At 48.1% G+C, this 18,750-nt stretch overlaps 1 protein-coding gene across 1 annotated transcript in view; it reads left to right on the top strand.

Annotated features, from left to right (window-relative positions):
* Nucleotides 1-18,750, top strand: part of LOC119292583 — a 90,064-nt gene that overhangs the window by 67,232 nt on the left and 4,082 nt on the right. The gene's annotated exons all lie outside the window — the stretch shown is intronic.

The raw sequence follows: 18,750 nt of genomic DNA, 5'->3' as shown, positions 1-18,750 counted from the left end.
AACTTACAAACTCATATACTTCACCAGTGAAGAATATGACATCAGTATCATCAGGTCAATTTCATCAAGTGATTTGAACAGATAATCAGTATGAGGACGTGTGAAATGAAGGTTCATCTCATCATGATTAGCCTGCGTCCTATCAGGCACTGTTCAAGTCTCCAGCAAATTCTTCAATCGTTTTGAGCACGACTGGAGACCTGACCCTGCACAAGAGATTAGTTATTTTTCTTCACCACCCACATCTGGAGGGGTGGAAAAGAATTCATCACTCTGTGAGCACCATATGAGAAAGGTGGCATGGTCGCCAGTCCACTTCGTTTCACATAAGATGTGTTAGGGTAAGCATATGAATAAGCAGAGAAATTCTTCGAGGACTTATGAACATAATGATTTGAAGAATAATGCACATATTCATAGCCCTTAGCTCTACCCTGCGAAACAGAAGGGTTAGCACGATGATGATCATATGAGGACTTTGATCCTTTTGAGGAATTTGATCCACGTGAGGAATTTGGTCCACCTGAGGACTTGGATCCATATGAAGAATTTGGTTCATATGAAGAATTTGATCTGGAGTTCCTTTTCTTCACAGATGGTGTCATGAGAACATTCACCTGAAGACTTTCAAGGCAACTTTTGGGAACCCAGATTTTCTTCATAGAGGAACCGTTCCTACAGTTAGTCCCAACATATCTAGCAAATACTTCGCCATTCTGATTTTTGAACAGTTTATAGTTAGAGTCAAATGACTCATCAGAAGAATGAGGAGATTCACATGTAAAACCAGATAAGTTGGATGGATCAACTGGAGGTCCCTTTGCAGCAACCCATGAGGTTTTGGGGTACTGCTCAGGCTTCCAATATGTTCCATCAGCATTGAGTTTCCTCTCAAAGGCAATACCCTCTTTCCTAGGGTTTCTGTTGAGGATTTGCTTTTTGAGCACATCACAATGAGTCTGATGCCCTTTGAGGCTTTTGTACATGCCTGTCATGTACAATTCCTTCAACCCTGCATCATCAGTGATACTTGCATTGGCCTCAGATGAGGAATTAGTGACAGCAGAGACATATGAAGAATTTGTAGCATTAGAAGCATTTGAACATTCAGGTGAGGAATTAGCAGTTTCACGTTCAATGCACTTCAGACATGGCGGAACAAATTCTTCCTGGGTAGCGCTGATTTGTTGAGCAAGTAATGAATCGTGCTCCTTCTGAAGATCTTCATAATCCACTCTTAACTTCTCAAGATCTTGCTTTCTTTGAAGAAATTCATAAGAAAGCTTCTCGTGATCAGATAAGAGAGTGTTATGATGACCTTGAAGATTGTCAAACCTGGACTGAAGTCTCTGAAGATTTTCAGTCAAGGTTTTAGTGCGATCCATTTCTTCACCCAACATATCATCACTTTTGTCTAGCATGTTTTGAACCTTTTCAAAAGCCTTTTGTTGTTTCACAGCAATTTTAGCAAGTTTAGAGTAGCTGGGTTTGAGATTTTCATCAGACTCATCCTCACTTGAGTCAGAGGAGGCATATTTAGTTACCTTGGCACCCTTTGCCATGAAGCAATAGGTGGGAGCGTAGTCATCATTGCCTTCATCAGCCTTGTTGGTGGAGTCGTTTTCTTCAGAGTTGAAGATAGACTTGCTGACGAATGCAGTAGCGAGAGCTAGGCTTGCCACACCAGACTCTGACTCCTCAGATGCCTCCTCGTCCTCATGTTCCTCAGATTCAGCCTCAGAGTCCATTTCCTTGCCAATGAATTCCCGAGCCTTCTTAGAGCTGCTCTTCTTGTGAGATGAAGACGTCGAGGATTTTGATGATGAAGACTTTGAAGATTTCTTCTTCTTCTTTGCGTCATCAGAACTGTAATCCTTGTATTTCTTCTTCTTTGATTCCTTATCCCATTGAGGACAATCTTGGATGTAGTGACCAGGTTTCTTACATTTGTGGCATAGCCTCTTCTTGTGGTCACTGGATGAGGAATCATTGCTCCTTGAGGGTTTTCCAAAGAGACCACGTCTTGAGAACTTCTGAAATTTCTTCACGAGCAATGCAAGTTCCTGGCTCAGTTCTTCAGGGTCACCAAGGCTGCTAGTAGAGTCTTCATCTTCAGACTCAGAGACTGCCTTGGCCTTCAAAGCACGTGATCTGCCATAGCTCAAACCGTAGAGATCTCTCTTCTCAGCAAGCTGGAACTCATGAGTGTTTAGCCTCTTGAGGATATCAGCGGGATCAAGTGACTTGTAGTCAGCACGCTCTTGAATCATCAGTGCTAGAGTGTCAAATGAGGAATCTAGCAATCTCAGCAATTTCTTCACCACCTCATGGTCGGTGATGTCAGTGGCGCCAAGCGCTTGAAGCTCATTTGAGATGTCAGTGAGGCGATCAAAGGTTTGCTGAACATTTTCATTGTCGAGTCTCTTGAAGCGGTTGAAGAGATTGCGAAGAACGTTAACACGAGAGTCACGTTGAGTTGAGACTCCTTCATTTACTTTGGACAGCCTATCCCAGATAAGCTTAGCAGTTTCCAAAGCACTCACTCTTCCATACTGTCCTTTGCTCAGATGACCACATATGATATTCTTCACTTGAGAATCGAGTTGCTTGAATCTCTTCACATCAGTAGCGTTCAGAGAGGGTGAGACTGTGGGAACACCATTTTCCACAACATACCAGAGATCGTTGTCAATTGCCTCAAGATGCATTCGCATCTTGTTCTTATAGTAGGGGTAGTCTGTTCCATCGAAGGTAGGACACCCAGCAGAGACCTTGATCATACCTGTGGTCGACATAACTAAAACTCCAGGCGGTTAAACCAAAATCACACAGAACAAGGGAGTGCCATGCTCTGATACCAATTGAAAGTGCGTTATATCGACTAGAGGGGGGGTGAATAGACGATTTTTATAAATTTTTCACCAAGGAATTTGCCGGTGAGGAAATTCCTAAATGAAGAACTACTAGCAGCGGAATAAGTACTCAGAAGTAAACATAACAGAACACAAGCATAGTCATCATGTCAAGATGAAGACAAACACAGAGTACAGAAAGTGTAAACACAGGATAACACAAGAAAGAAGACGGACAGACTGAAGAAATTGATCTGAGGAAATTGAGAAAGTCTTCAGTCAAAGTCTTCAAACAGATATGAATAGGCACACTACAACAGACATGAGGAAATGAAAGAGTTGAGGAAATAGAACCAGTGGGCTTGGTGAAGACAATGATTTTGTAGAACAGTTCCAACTGCTGTCTCAGTTGTACATCTGGTTGGAGCGGCTGAGTTTTAAACTCGAGGACTCCCAGTCCCGGACACACAGTCCTCACCGTATTCTCCTTGAGCTAAGGTCACACAGACCTCGCCCAATCACTCGTGGTAAGTCTTCAGGTGACTTTCGAACCTTCACAAACTTGGTCACTCGGCGATCCACAATTCCTCTTGGATGCTCTAGACCTTGACGCCTAACCATCTGGAAGAAGCATAGTCTTCAAAGGTAACAAGCGTCGGATCCGCACAGGATCAATCTCTTCAGTGATGCTCAATCACTTTGGGTTTGTAGGTGTTGGGTTTGGATTTTCCTCACTTGATGATTTTTGCTCAAAGTCCTCGGAGGATGGGATGCTCTCAATTGAAAAGTGTCAGTTTCTCTCGGAGCAGCCAACCAGCTAGTGGTTGAAGGGGGCGGCTATTTATAGCCTAGGGAGCAGCCCGACATGATAAGACATAAATGCCCTTGTCTAATATGACTGTTAGGTGGGTAGATATTTTGGAACCGCTGGCGCATAGCACAGCAACGGTCGGAATTTTGACTATCAAAATCCTCAGGGCTATCATGTTCCTCACTATGTAGGTAATCCACACTGGTGAATTCCTAACTCCACAGTCAGAACAAATTTCTCAGAGACCAGAAGAACTTCGTCTCTGTCACTGAAGAATATGACTGAACTGTATGAGATTTCCAAAGGCTTCACTCGAAGGGATTGGTAGGTGTAGGATTTTGAGTTGAGCATCACATGGAAATTTTTCCTTAGTATTTCCTCGACTCCCTTTAACAGTACGGTGTTTCCTATGACTCAAGAAAGAGAAAATGAAACTACGAAAACAAAAGTCTTCAGGCTTCATGTTCGTCGAATGAATACCAAGTCTTCAAGGTCACACCAATTTCTTCACTTTCAAAGTCTACAGAAAGTCTTCAGATATCCAAAGTCTTCAGACGAAGAACTTCATTTTTAGGGGTCGAATTTCTCTATAAATATCAAACTCCTCATAGACTTATAAATGTGTGTACACTCACAAACGCATCAGTCCCTTAACCTATAAGTCTTCAATACACCAAAATCACTAAGGGGCACTAGATGCACTTACACTCGCGGGTACACGTAGGAGCGCATTTTTTTGAAGCCGGCACAACAAAATCACTCCACTATATATAAAAGCAGGAGCCTTAGCGCGTGCTTTACTAGGGTTCCTCTCGTTCACTCTCTCATGCTCTGCAGATCTAAGCAAGACATAGGTGGCCACACTCTCTCTCTCAGCTCACGGCTGGTCACAAATCCGGCCGGACAATCTCGACCGAGGCAGGGGGTGTAGGTGCATCGTTCACGCTGTCGTCGGCGGTGAGGGAGGAGACCAACGGGTGCCCACGCGTCCCGATCGGCGGCCGTGTCATTCTCTCCGAGAGAGCGCCGGCTCGGGAGGGCCTCCAACCCCTTCTTCCCCCTGCGGTATTGTGGCCAAGATGCGGCCTCCCGACGCCGTCTTTTCCACATGCCGACGACCCTCAGGTATATATTCCTTCGAAACCTGCCTTGCTCTACTGCCCTAGCTCTTCCCCCTTTGTGTGGATCCTTCTCTACTTCCGTCCGTTGTTCCAAAGCCACCTAGACTTCTACTATTATTAGAAGTAAAGCTAGTTCATACAGTCAACTCAAAGCGTTGGTTCAAACAGGGAAGAAAGTGGGAAAGTTGTAGCATGAATCTAGGACTTGGTTCTAAGAGGAAACGGGGGAAAGTAGTAATATCTGTCACTGTTTAAATAACCGTATTTCGTATTTGCGCAAACAGGGATGTTTGTCTCCATATCGTTTCGGGATGTCTGTCTCCGTATCGTTTCTATCCGCGCAATCAAAAGCACACACCTCAGTTTTAGTACAACTGCGCAAAATGAGATACCTATCCCTCGTTGCCGTCGTCTAACCTCCCGTCTTCAAGGTATCCCTACATTGGTAGTAACTAAGGTAGAATGACCAACGCAATCTAAAAGAAGCTGATTCGTATGTTTTACTTCCTGATTGCAGTGCAGGGACGAGTGAAAACAACTGCATCCTAGTCTAGAATGCACTTTCTACCAGTTCATCCATGGACCGAGGACTAGCTGGCACGGCTGCACGGCAGATTTTTGGACAAGTGCGCGGACAAGAGGCATTGTGGTCTGCTTATTTCTGCAAATAGCGGTGCTTAAATTTAGTGGAATGCACAAGAATTTCACCTGGTCAGTACACTGCATGGTTCAGTTCAGCATTCCAGCTGAGACCACAATTATAATTGGTTATTCTGGAATGAGAGAACCTAACCCTGGATGGTGGCAACAAGAAAAAACCAGAGTGAACTCCAGGAAATTTAAGCCTGCCAGGAGGGCCTTTGCTCAGAGAAGCCTTGCTTGTTTTTTCCTGATTTGTAAACCTTCTCACAACTTTGTCTTTTGTTGTGAACTAGTATATGTTTGTTATGTTCTATGAATCATTGAGATGTATAAAACTACTTAACTTATGCTTTTCAAGATTTTTATGAAGACGAGTTTAATGTGAGTGTTCCACATGAGCGCTGGACTAGCGTTGAACGTTTGGAATATATTACATTGTGGCCTCAATTAACTGCATGAACCACTGTAACAAGATACATAGTTGCTTATATGTCAGACAGCAGATTTTTGATTGTTAGCTGGTCGATAGCCTTGTGTTGAAGCGAGCTGAGCCAATGTGCCGTGTTTGCACAACTGCTTACAAGTGGGGTAGCACCAACAGTGTTTACAAGTACTTATGTATACGTCGGCACACGGTTCTCGAACGAGTGCTCTATTTCATCAAAACACACACTGCTCGTATGATAAACCGTGACAACTTATGTCTTACCATGCCATATTCATGAAAAAACTAGTGAGGACGCATCTGTTTCGGCAACAATTACGATGGTTCTCACATGATTCACGGGCACACAAAAGTAGCAGCAGTTCCCATAGATGGATTCAAACAGAGTACTAGCCCCAGAGGGGTCGATAACAGGCAAGGTTCGGATAATTAGACACAATCCAAACTACTATTAAACACTAGTTGGGGCAACTATTTCATGCCTCAATCTAATTTGGGCTGGATACAAGACGGACCTTGCCATGAACATCATCGAGGACGTCCCACAACAGCTCAATCCTGTGAACCTTCATGAAGACAACCTTGTGGCCTTGCCACTGATAAACTTGTTTGTGGAGGCATGCCACATCATCTTCCTGCATAAGCTTCACAAGAACAGTATGCCTCACAAACGAAGGAGTAGCTTTGAACTTCTTGTGCTTCAGTACACCCTGGACAACACGCCTGACAACAGTGATGCTGGAATACACCTCTTCATTGGTATAACCGCAAATGGCTTCCAGGATCCAACAGCCTAAGAACTATGTTTTCCCAGTGCATATATTCAGGTCGTCCGCCTCATAGCGAGTGACATGCACAACCACACAATCCTTGTATGCATCAGGGCTCTAATTGAAACAGAAACAAATTCTGAATTACTTTTCAGTATAAGAAACACAAGTTATTTAAACCACTATGTATAGCATGGCATCGAAGCTAATAAAATTTTGCATTATTAATCATCACATACTTCCTTTTCTAAAAAATCACCACGTACTTACATGAAAAACCACAATCAAGATCGGCAAAGAAGGAAATCACCTTGGGCAGCTCAGCGGGGGGGGGGACACATCCTCGAAGGGGGAAAACTGCTCCTGCAGTGCCATGGGGGCTGTTACCTCAAACGAGGCGTTGACCATCTCAGTAGTGGCCGTGAGCGTATCTGGGGTCGGCTCGGTGGTTGCCTCCATCTTCTTGGAGCTCTCTGTCTCGTGGGGATCAGCCTCCCGCGTCTGCTCCAATATCAGCAGATCTTTGCCTGGTTCTCCTTGGTCCATCATGAAACTGGCGAATACTAGGAGACCACTGAAAGGAAAACACAATCGCAATGACAATAAAACAAAAAAGAGAGTGAGGATCGGTTACTGCTTTGCAAAAGTTCTTTTTTTTTCTGAACAAAAATCTACCAACATCACGGATCCGCTTACCTTCCCTTCGTTGGGAGAGAAGAACAGTGGCAGATGCGAGTGTTGCCTTTCTTGAAGACGGTGAGGGAGAAGGGGATTCAACGAAGAGTGAAATGATGGTTGCTTTGTCCGTCAAACTTAGACTGCGGGGAGGTGGGGTTTTGTGATACGACGGCTCGTTACTGCCGCGCTACGACCGGGGTGACTCTCCGCCTGCATACTGCCTTCTAATTTGGTGGATGGCATTTAGCCCGCGCGCTGCATGGCCCGCATGTCGGTGAACAGAAGTATAACGGCATTCAGTAGAGGGAGACGTTTCAATGACCTAGGAGGAGCCAGAAGCGGTAGAGTGTCTCCACTGTACTAGTAGTAATTATTTTTCTGGGTAGCTATAGAGTGTCTCCACTGTACTAGTAGTAATTGTTTCTCTGGGCCCAACACAAAACAGCCAATCCACACTAGTAAATAGTAAAATCAATTCAAAAGGCGCTACCCACACCCAGCACACCGCCCCCCCCCCCAAAAAAAAGTTGGGTGCTCTTCTTCCTCCTTGCTCCCACCCAGCTCACGTCAGCTCGCTCCACTCGTACCCCCAAATTCCTCACCTCACTCCTACAGAAAACCCTAGCTCCCCTTCTTCCTCACTCCTACAGAAAACCCCCAGCTCCCCTTCTTCTTCGCTCGCACTACAACTAGGTTCGTCATTCGTTACTCTGCTCAAATCCGTGAGCGCGACGCGACGCCCTCGAGGAAAATGGAGTCGGCTGACCCCAGCACCAAGAAGATGAGGCTCCCGCCAGCGGTGACGCCTGTTGTAGATCCCGCACCCGGCAGCAAGGGGAGAAGCGGCGACCCCGTCCCCACCGGATCCCAGGAACCCGTAGAATCTCGGGTGGACCGCATCAGTGATCTCTCGGACGCCGTCCTTGGGGAGATCATCTCGCTTCTCCCCACCAAGGATTGCTGCCGCACCCAAGTCCTCTCAATTAGGTGGCGCCCTCTATGGCGCGTCGTGCCCCTTAATCTCGACTGTCGTCAGCTATCTCTCTTCAATGATTTTGAAATCCCCAGAGCCATCATCTCCTCCCACCAGGGCTCCGTTCAAAGCCTCTGCATCCCGTTATGCTACCTGAGCAAGCATACCATGCCCTGCACGGTGGACGCCTGGCTGAAATCCCCTAAATTCACAGAACTACAGCTGCTTGAGTTCTACTATTCCCCTGGAAATCACATACCCCATACCGAACGCCATGAACTTGTGCCCTCAGCACCGATGTCCATCTTGCGGTTTTCCTCCTCTCTCTCCACACCGCCACCTTTGCGCTGTGCTACCTACCAGACAATCTGGTACTAAACCTTCGACTCCCATTTCTCAAGAAACTTTCACTTGTGCGGGTTCGTATATCGGAGGCCTCATTGCACAGCATCATCCACTCCAGTTGCCCTGCGCTGGAGTGCTTGGTGCTTGTTTTCACAGTTAGAATCGGTTGTCTCCAAATAAAGTCGCCTAACCTTGTCAGAATTGGAATTTCTTTTAACGGAAGGCAGCTCATCATCCAAGATGCCCCTTCAATTCAAAGGTTGATCCTTGATTCTAGTTATTCACCGTTGCAAATAACCGTCCTCTCTGCGCCTAAACTGGAGACCTTGGGTGTAATACATGATCTCTGTGCTCATTTCAATATGGTGTTTGGCTCCATAGTTCTTTAGGTACTTTATATTATCATCTACACTTGTAACCATAAGCTGCATTTTAAATTTCTGCGCATAATTTATATATCATCTTGGAGTACACATTTTGTACTAATATTATGTTCTATGCCCAATGAAGAGTTTCTCCATGGATGGCCTATCAATGGTGCTGGATTCTGTCAAGATCTTATATATCCAAATGAATAGTTTTGATCTGAACAAGATTATTGGCTTGCTGTAATGCTTTCCATGTCTGGAGAAGTTGTATATAAAGGTGATAATTTCACGCACATTGGAAGCCCGCATATAGTGTACTAGAATTAACCGTTCAATTGTTGCTCTTTCGACACTCTTCTTTTAGACCTTAACTGTTTTCAATCTTCATGTCTATTTAGGCAATAGGACGGGGTAAGAAAGTTATAACCAATCGGTGGATTCGTAAGCATCGGGATTTTCTCACTTCTCATGAGATTCGATTGAAGACAATAACGTTAGAACGATATGTAGCCAACCGTGCAAACACAAGATTTGTCACATTCTTCCTGTTGAATGCGAGGTTACTATTGTCCATCAGGCTTAAGTTTATCAGCAGCATGGTTTTGACGGATGGGTATGTCGAAGAGAAAAAAGGAGTTTCACGTGGGCAAAAGAGCTTCTGAACGTGCCGGGCTTCTATTTACAACATATTGTGGTAATAATCCAGTAAATTTTACGACCCAGGATGTTCATTCTATGGACCTGACCGATCCATTTGACTGTGACTGCCGAAAACAGTGCTGGAGTTAGATGTTGTTGCCCTTTTCAATCTGGTTTTTTTGTAAACCTGATGAACAATCAACCTTCGTGCTTTTGTACAGTTTGTAAGCTGGAGTTAGATGTTCCTGCCCTTTTCAACTCGGCTGTGGCTGTCGTATTTTCTTTGAAACAAGGCAAACGGCTTGCCATTCGTTTAATTTAGAGTGAAATATTGTAACAAATCACAACCAAGGGAAATAACATCACTCACGTCGGCTGCTTGAGCTCACTGTGCATTACAGAAGCCAAGTGATTAGCCCCCACCAGCACCCACAAACTTATTTCGAACTAGCACATCAAATGGGCTGTAGATTTTCATAGGAAAGGCTGCATGACCATGACAGATTTGGATTCTGACATTTGGGACCTGCGAGGAAATAGCCTATCCAAGGTGGTGTTGATTTACTAGCCAGTTAACAAACGATTCTGCCTACCAGCCGTTGGATTGACATCCAACATCTGTCGTGTATCTTCTATCTCTTGTCTTCTTCTTCCTCCAGCCGCCCAAACCAAACCACCCCGTCGGCTCTTCCTGCTCCCGCCTCCCATGGCTGGCTGCGCCTCCGCCGCCCTACCGTACGTACCCTCCAATGTTGGCCAGTCCCTCCCTCTATTCCCCCACACGTCATGTTATTCTCCGGCGACGTCAGCCCCAACACGCACCCGTGCCCGAACCAGTCAACCCTCGTACTCCCCTCCGCCTGCGACTGGACCGGCGCATCTTCAACGGCTCCTGTTCGTTCCGTCCGAGGCCTCGCCGTCGTCCTCCGCCTTGCGGCCTTGGTTCGCTCGCCGTGCGCGGTGCGCCGCCCTCTTGCGTTGTCAACATCGTCAACAACCGAGAGGAACAAGGAGATGACTGTACGTGGAGAGGATGACAGTAGGGACCCACCAGCGTCATGGCAGTACGCAAGCAAGTGCCTCTATAGTACAAGCCCAAAAATATGGTTCCTCCTAATGGTTGGACATCTGGGGCTCACGCCATTGTCAACGTAGTCAATAAATGAGAGAATTACACTACGAGCGGCTGACACCAGGGACCCAGCAAGTCGCGCAGTTTTTTTTGAGGAACAAGCAGTTGTTATTTATACTAGTTTTAGCGACGGATCAGGGTAACAACGGGGTTGTGCGGGGGCTGTGGCCCGTCTAGCCAGGGTTTTATTTATGTTTACCACATCATGAGCCCAGTTGTGTTTTTTTTTCTTGCTGAAAATGGCTAGCCCAGTTCTATTTTTTTAAACAAATACCCAAACAAGGCCTACTTGGTTTATCGGGCCTGCTGGGCTGCAAATCTTTCAAGACGATTAGAGTTTCATTCGGTTTGCCCAGAAATGGCATGTACATTTCTAAAACACATCAAACCGGGAATTAGTTTCAATTTTTTTTCATTACAAGATCTTAAATTCCATTGATTTTTATGCGTGGAAAATTATTTGGATTTTATATTTATATAAATTATTTTTCAAAATAGTTTGAATGTGAATTGATATTTCTGGATTAATAACGGTTGACTGCACCGAAATATGCAAAATTTCGTATAGTTTTTAACCGTGGCCACAATATGGGGTGTAATGCTAACAAAAAGAAGATGGGATCCAAAAAAATCTTAAGAATTAGCAAATGGGTTGTACATTATTAGAAATAATGGCAGATGGGTTGTATGCTGTTTTCCACAGATTTGAGGCTGACTTGTGCGCCTACTACAGGCTGACGCGTATGCTTTCATAAAAAAAAGGTTGACGCACACGCAATGCCCTGTCAACTTAGTCAACACACGAGAGCAGTGACTGTTGGATGTCCATCCAATGGCTGTCGTGCTTCTTCAATTTCTGCTCTTCTTGCTCCAGCCGCTCAAACAAGCGCCGGCGGGACTGCCTGCTCCCTCCTCCCGCGGCCGGCTATGCTACCGCGCAGGCCTCACGGCCCCACCGTACTCCCATCGCTGGCCTAGCCATCCCTCTACTCACCCACACATGTTGTTATTCTCCGGCGACGGTAGACAAACCAGTAAAACCTCGTACTCCTCCGTGTGGGAAACAACTGCCGAGTATTCCCTGGCTCCGTGTCGTTCCCTTCCTAGGCCTCACTGTCGTCCACCGCCCTGGTGCTCTTGGCGCGGCCTGGTCAACGTGGTCAATGAATGACATCCATCGGAAGTGGACTGTACGTGGAGAGGCTGACAGTTGGGTCCAAGGCCGCACGCAAGGAAATGCCTCCTTATTACGCGCAAAATAATGATTCCTCCACCTGACAGCTAGGACCCACAAGAAGGGCCTCTGTATTTCGTGAAAAAAACGTTCCCCCCGCTGACAGGTCGGACCCACCAGCTATATCTTCACACGCAAGGAAGTGCCTCCTTATTACGCCCAAAAAAATGAATACCCCCTGCTAGCTGGGACCCACCATATTGTTGGGCTGACTAGTGGGCCTACTAAGTTGATGGGGATGGAGGGCTTTGTCAACTTAGTCAATACTCCAGTGACCGTATGATGTCCATCCAACGGCCATAGTGCTTCTTCAACCTCTGGTCTTCTTGCTCCAGCCGCCCAAAGCAGCGCCGGTCATGCCACCTGCTCCTGCCTCCCGTGGCCGGCTGTGCTACCGCCTGCTCCTGCCTCTCGTGGCCCGGCTCCACATCATCCCCTTCCTAGGCCTCGCCGTCGTCCACCGCCGTGGTGCTCTCGGCGCGGCGTGGTCAATGTGGTCAACGACCGACTTCCATCCGAAGAGTACTGTACGTGGAGAGGCTGACAGCTGGGTCCACGGCAGCTGCAAGGAAGTGCCTCCTTATTACGCGAAAAATAATTATTCCTCCACCTGACAGCGGGGACCCATCGCACGGGCCACCAGTATTTGGCGAAAAAATCGTTTCCCCCTGACTGCTGGGACCCACCGGACGGGCCACCATATTTCGTGAAAAAAACGTTTCCCCCGCTGTCAGCTCAGACCCACCGGAAGTGCCTCCTTATTACGCACAAAAAAATGAATACTCCCCCGGCTAGCTGGGACCCACCTTGGTGGGAGGCTGTCTTGTGGGACTACTAAGTTGACGGGGACGAAGGGCTTTGTGAACTTAGTCAATATGAACGATTCTAGCTCCAGTGACCGTACGATGTCCATCCAACGGCCGTAGTGCTTCTTCAACCTCTGGTCTTCTTGCTCCAGCCGCCCAAAGCAGCGCCAGGCGTGCCGCATGCTCTTGCCTCCCGTGGCCGGCTGTGCTGCCGCGGAGGCCTCACTGCCCCCTACTATTCCCACCGCTGGCCATGCCCTGCGGCGACGGCAGCCTCACACCGCAGCCGAACCAGTGAACCCTCGTACTCCTCTCCGCGCGGGCTTCCACTGCCGCGTCTTCCCCGGCTCCGCGTCGTCCCCTTCCTAGGCCTCGTCGTCGTCCACCGCCATGGGGCTCTCCGTGCGGCGTGGTCAACATGGTCAAGGAACAACTTCCATCGAAAGAGTACTGTACGTGGAGAGGCTGACAGCTGGGTCCACGGCCACAGCCCAGTTTTTTTGTGATTTGCCAAGTGTCGCTTTGTCAGGCCTGTTGGGCTGCAAATCTTTCAAGACGAGGAGAGCTTTCATTCGGCTGTCCGAGAAACTGGCCCGTCAGTAATGAGAAATGGGATGTACATTTTTAAAACACATCAAACCGGCAATTAGTTTCAAATATTTTTTTTCATTTCAAGATTTTAGATTACATTAATTTTTATGCATGGAGAATTTGTTGGATTTTATATTGATATACATTTATTTTTAAAATCAGTTTGAATGTCAGTCAAAATTTCGGGATTAAAAACAGTTCGGACCGCACCAAAATATGCAAAATTTCATATAATTTTTTAACCGTGGCCACAATATGGGATGTAATGCTAACAAAAAGAATATGGGCTCCAAAAAAACCCTTAAGAATTAGCAAATGGGCTGTAAATTATTAGAAATAATGGCAGATGGGATGTATGCTGTTTTCCACAGATTTGAGGCTTTCCTGAAAAAAAAGGTTGACGCACAAGCAGTGACGGTTGGATGTCCATCCAACGGCCGTCGTGCTTCTTCAATCTCTGCTCTTCCTGCTCCAGCCGCTCAAACAAGCGCCGGCGGGACTGCCTGCTCCCTCCTCCCCGTGGCCGGCTGTGCTGCCGCGCAGGCCTCACCGCCCCACCGTACTCCCATCGCTGGCCTAGTCATCCCTCTACTCACCCACACCTGTTATTATTCTCCGAAGACGGCAAACGAACCAGTAAACCCTCGTACAGTCGTACTCCCCTCCACGTGGGAAACAACTGCCGAGTCTTCCCTACCTTCGTGTCATCCCCTTCCTAGGCCTCGTCGTCGTCCACCGCCGTGGTGTTCTCGGCGCTGCGTGGTCAATGTGGTCAACGACCGACTTCCATCGAAAGAGTACTGTGCGTGGAGACGCTGACAGCTGGGTCCACGGCCGCAGCAAGGAAGTGCCTCCTTATTACGCGCAAAATAATTATTCCTCCACCTGACAGGGGGGACCCACCGGACGGGCCATCGTATTTCGCAAAAAAAAAATGTTTTCCCCCTGACTGCTGGGACCCACTAGCTACACCTTTGCACTCAAGGAAGTGCGTCCGGGCAAAAAAAATGATTCGCCCCCTTGACTGCTGGGACCCACCAGCTACATCTTCGCACACAAGGAAGTGCGTCTGGGCAAAAAAAATGATTCACCCCCCTGACTGCTGGGACCCACCAGCTACATCTTCGCAGGCAAGGAAGTGCCTGACAGTCAGGACCCACCTGGTCGAAGTGTACGTAGCGTTGTCATTCTGGTCGCGAACATGTATGTATATACTGGTCGATGTAGAGGCGCGCACGTAGCATGTACATGTACGTACAGCGGCGAGGGTGCAAGAAAGAAAATACGGACACATACGTACATACGGGCAGGGTCTCGAACGCCTACTCGCGCATACATACATGGTTGGGTCGGAACGGAGAAACAGCGTCGTCGTCGTGTTCATGGGGAGGCAACGGAATGCGTCGTGTTCATCGGGAGGCAACAGAATGCGTGGGAGCCAACCGGCTGGGGCGGAACGAAATGCATGGTCGTGTTCATCGGGAGGGCTTGGACGGAACAGGCGATGAAAACGAGGCCTGGCGTACTGCACAACGGAGGAAACGGACCTCCTACGTTCGGAACGGGGTCCTGTTGATCGGGAGGGGTGTGGCGTACCGCAAAACGGAGGAAACGGACCTCCTACGGTCGAAACGGGGTCCTGTTGATCGGGAAGGGTGTGGCATACCGCAAAACGGACGAAACAGATTTGTGTTGGAGAGCTACGGTCGAAACGGGGGTCATGTTCATCGGGAAGGGTGTGGCGTACCGCAAAACGGGACTCCACGGGATACTGTTCATCTCCACCGTCGACCTCCTCCAGCCTCCACGGGCTACCGTCGACCTCCTCCAGCCTCCACGGGCTCCTGTTCATCCAGCCTCCACCGCGCGCTACTCCACCGGCTACTGTTCAACCACCCCTCCATCGTCTACTGTTCATCCAGCCCTCCACCGTCTACTGTTCATCCAACCCTCTACTGTTCATCCAACCCTCCACACCACGGGCGCCTATTCAACCACCCCTCCACGGCCACCCCTCCACCGTCTACTGTTCAGCCCTCCACACCACGGGGTCCTATTCATCCAGAGGCAACGCCACCGCTTACTATTCATCCACCCCCCCGGCAACGCTCACTGTTCATCCAATCGATCAGCTTCAGTTAGCAGCAGTAGCGAAGGAATCGCTCCATCGGGTTCAGTTAACAGCCATCGATCGATCGCTCGGGTTCAGTAACGCGTAGCCTGCAGTGCAATCGCTCGGGTTCAGTTAGAGCCCAACGCCTCGCTTGGGTTCAGTTAGAGCCAATGCCTCGCACGTGTACGAGAGAAACGCGCATCGCTCGGCCCCCGACCTCCCACCGTAACTGGCAACTCCCCGAAATTTTCCTTCCCCTCGCTTCTACCACGGTTTTTTCCGTCATGGACGGCCCAAAGAATGTCATGCAGCTGCGTCTCCGGCCCGTCCAGGACGAAAAGCCCATTTTCTGTCATGATTTTTTGTCATAGAAGTAGGAGCCCACCACATCTATGATGATACCGGGTTTTGTCATAATTATCGTCATAGAAGTGTCATATGTATGACAGAATTAATTTTCATTCGGTCCAAAATGTCACGGATGTATCTTTTTTTTGTAGTGTTGCTAGAGTTCCAATCATAAGTGCATATGATCCAAGAAGAGAAAGTATGTTAGCTTATGCCTCTCCCTCAAATAGAATTGCAATAGTGATTACCGGTCTAGTAACGTAGTCAATTGCTTAGGGACAATTTCACAACTCCTACCACCACTTTTCCACACTCGCTATATTTACTTTATTGCTTCTTTATCTAAACAACCCCTAGTTTATATTTACGTGTTCTTTATTATCTTGCAAACCTATCCTATCACACCTACAAAGTACTTCTAGTTTCATACTTGTTCTAGGTAAAGCGAACACTAAGCGTGCGTAGAGTCGTATCAGTGGCAGATAGGACTTGAGAGAATATTTGTTCTACCTTTAGCTCCTCATTGGGTTCGACACTCTTACTTATCGAAAGAGGCTACAATTATCCCCTATACTTGTATAGTCTTCTTTAGTTGTTTCTTCCTCTTTTGTTTTTTTCCTTTTCCTCACCTTGAGGAAACTTTGTATTGTCTCTGTTTCTTTTTCATTAATAAAATGTTGTGGGGTGCAAGCCCTGCAGTCTTCAAGGTCAAAAAAAATTATCCCCTATACTTGTGGGTTACACGGTGTAATACCTTACTCCAGCGTTTTGGTGGATTGCATCGAGGGGCTGAGGATGAACTAGTACAGTGGATGAACTAGCCTCAGGAGGTGAGGTGTTCTTGGGCTCGGGAGAGCTGGTGAGGTGGTCGAGTGAGAATGGATCTGATCCTTTGTCTGCTCTTTCCCTCTCGATTCGACCTTCCCTTCTATGGTGGTGGCTAAGTCCTATTTATAGTGGCCTGGGTCCTCTTCCCAAATGTTGGCGGGAAGGGATCCCACAACGTCCAGATTTGAAGGGGGACAAGAAGTACATCCTATCCTGACTAAAGTGGTCTTCGCCTTCGAAAGCCTCTGGTCGTGACGCCGCGGTGGGCTCGGCGATGACCTCCGTCCTGTCGTCCTGACGGTCTTGGTCTTGTTGCACCGGAATGAAAACCTTTGGCTGATTCTTCGGGACTCCACGCCTGCTGCTTGCCTCCTTTGCACCAAAGAGGAAACTGGTACTCTGCGCCCGCTGGCGCCCGTCTGGCCTTGGTCGTCATGGCTCACGTCAGCTGAGCCTCGTGAGGTGCGCCTTGCATAGAACTCTCCGCCCCTCGGGAGCCAGCCTAAGGAGGATCCCCTTGGAGGTCTTAGCGTCGCTCGCCTCGCGAGGGTCTTGAGTTGTTGATGCCGAAGCTGGCCGTACCAGACCGTCGATGGAGCCACGTAGTGGGCCGCAGGCAGGCAAATCCGGGTACCCCCGTATCCAGAACGCCGACACGCCGATCAATGTGATCGACGGGAGAGAGAAAACCAGATCATAGGACAGGGAAAAGACTCTTTAGAGCAGCCGATCAACACGACCGACGAATGAACACTAGGTACGGGCGACGCGGTCCCCGGTGGCGATCATGGAGATCGATGCCCTGAGAGCGGTGCGGTACGGAAGCGGCAGCGACGGCTAGGGTTGTGGATCGAGGTTAGGTTAATATCATGTAAAAGGAATAGAGAGAAGATCGATGTAATGGATGATGTATTTGCTTGAGCCTTATGGGCATATGTATAAAAGTACATAATCTACTTGAAGTATAAGACAATGTTGAATAAATCCTACTTATCCTATCTTTTCTAACTAATCACGATACTCAACAGAAGCTACCACGGCCACAATCAATGATGCATAGCTTGAACAATACTAGTCCGAAATTCGCAAAAGGGGATAATAAACTGCAAACAATACAACACTGTAGGTTGAATTTTAGAAAGGGGTCTAGGACACATCTAGATGTGACATAGTTATGTCACATCTAAGCTGATGTTCACTTTATTTGTGGTCTATTTTTTGTCCTAGTTTTTTTTTCTTATTGCTGCATTATATATTTGTGAAAGCTTAAACGTAACATTCTTAAAAACATCTAAATGTAAATTAGACAAACTGTTTAGAAAATGATGACAGTTGAAAGTTAAACCGAAGCCCCTCTTGGTGGTTGGCATTGGCACGTACCCTTGCTGCCGATGCCATAGGGTCGTCCGTCTGCGGAGACCGACAAGGCAGCAGCAAAACGCACGGACCAGTTGCTCCCTCCCGGCAATCACCAGAACGCCACGTACACCCGCTAGCCCCCAAGCCGCCGGGGCCCACATGTCATTAATTTTCAAGTAAAGCGCAAGGAACAGCCAAACAGCGACCGCACAGCGACAGGGGGTGCTCTTTTTCTCGGAACCACGCGGCGTTCCTTCCACGGCCAACGCAGAGTTACCGTTTCGCCCCTCACCATCCTTTTCCCATACACCCACCTCATGCACCAGAGACACATCGCGCCGTCGGTACACGGGCACGTTCGCGCCCCTACCTCTGGCTGCACCATCGTAGACCGGGTTCAGTCAATCTTCGGTGTCCCCCGAGGGGAATTACTGCCACTTCACACCGCCGGATATTCCTCCCCTCCCCGCACCCACCGCACAAACCACACGCCGTATCAACCGTGGACTCTGCCTCATGATGCGCGCGGGCGGCATCGGGTTCATGCACCGTGTCCACGCCGAAACGAGCCGCAGCCTCCGCCCTTCCTCCCCACTTTGACTCTTGTACCAGCCCCCCCACCTCGAGCTCCCCCCCGACGCATACGCCCACCCGCATCTACTCCCCCTCCGGCTCCGAGCGAACCCCGCGCCGAC

The sequence above is a fragment of the Triticum dicoccoides genome, chromosome 4B (genome assembly GCF_002162155.2).
Source record: "Triticum dicoccoides isolate Atlit2015 ecotype Zavitan chromosome 4B, WEW_v2.0, whole genome shotgun sequence".
NCBI classification, from domain to species: domain Eukaryota; kingdom Viridiplantae; phylum Streptophyta; class Magnoliopsida; order Poales; family Poaceae; genus Triticum; species Triticum dicoccoides.
The sequence above is the reverse complement of the archived record's forward strand: the minus strand, read 5'-3'. Positions and strand labels throughout refer to the sequence as shown.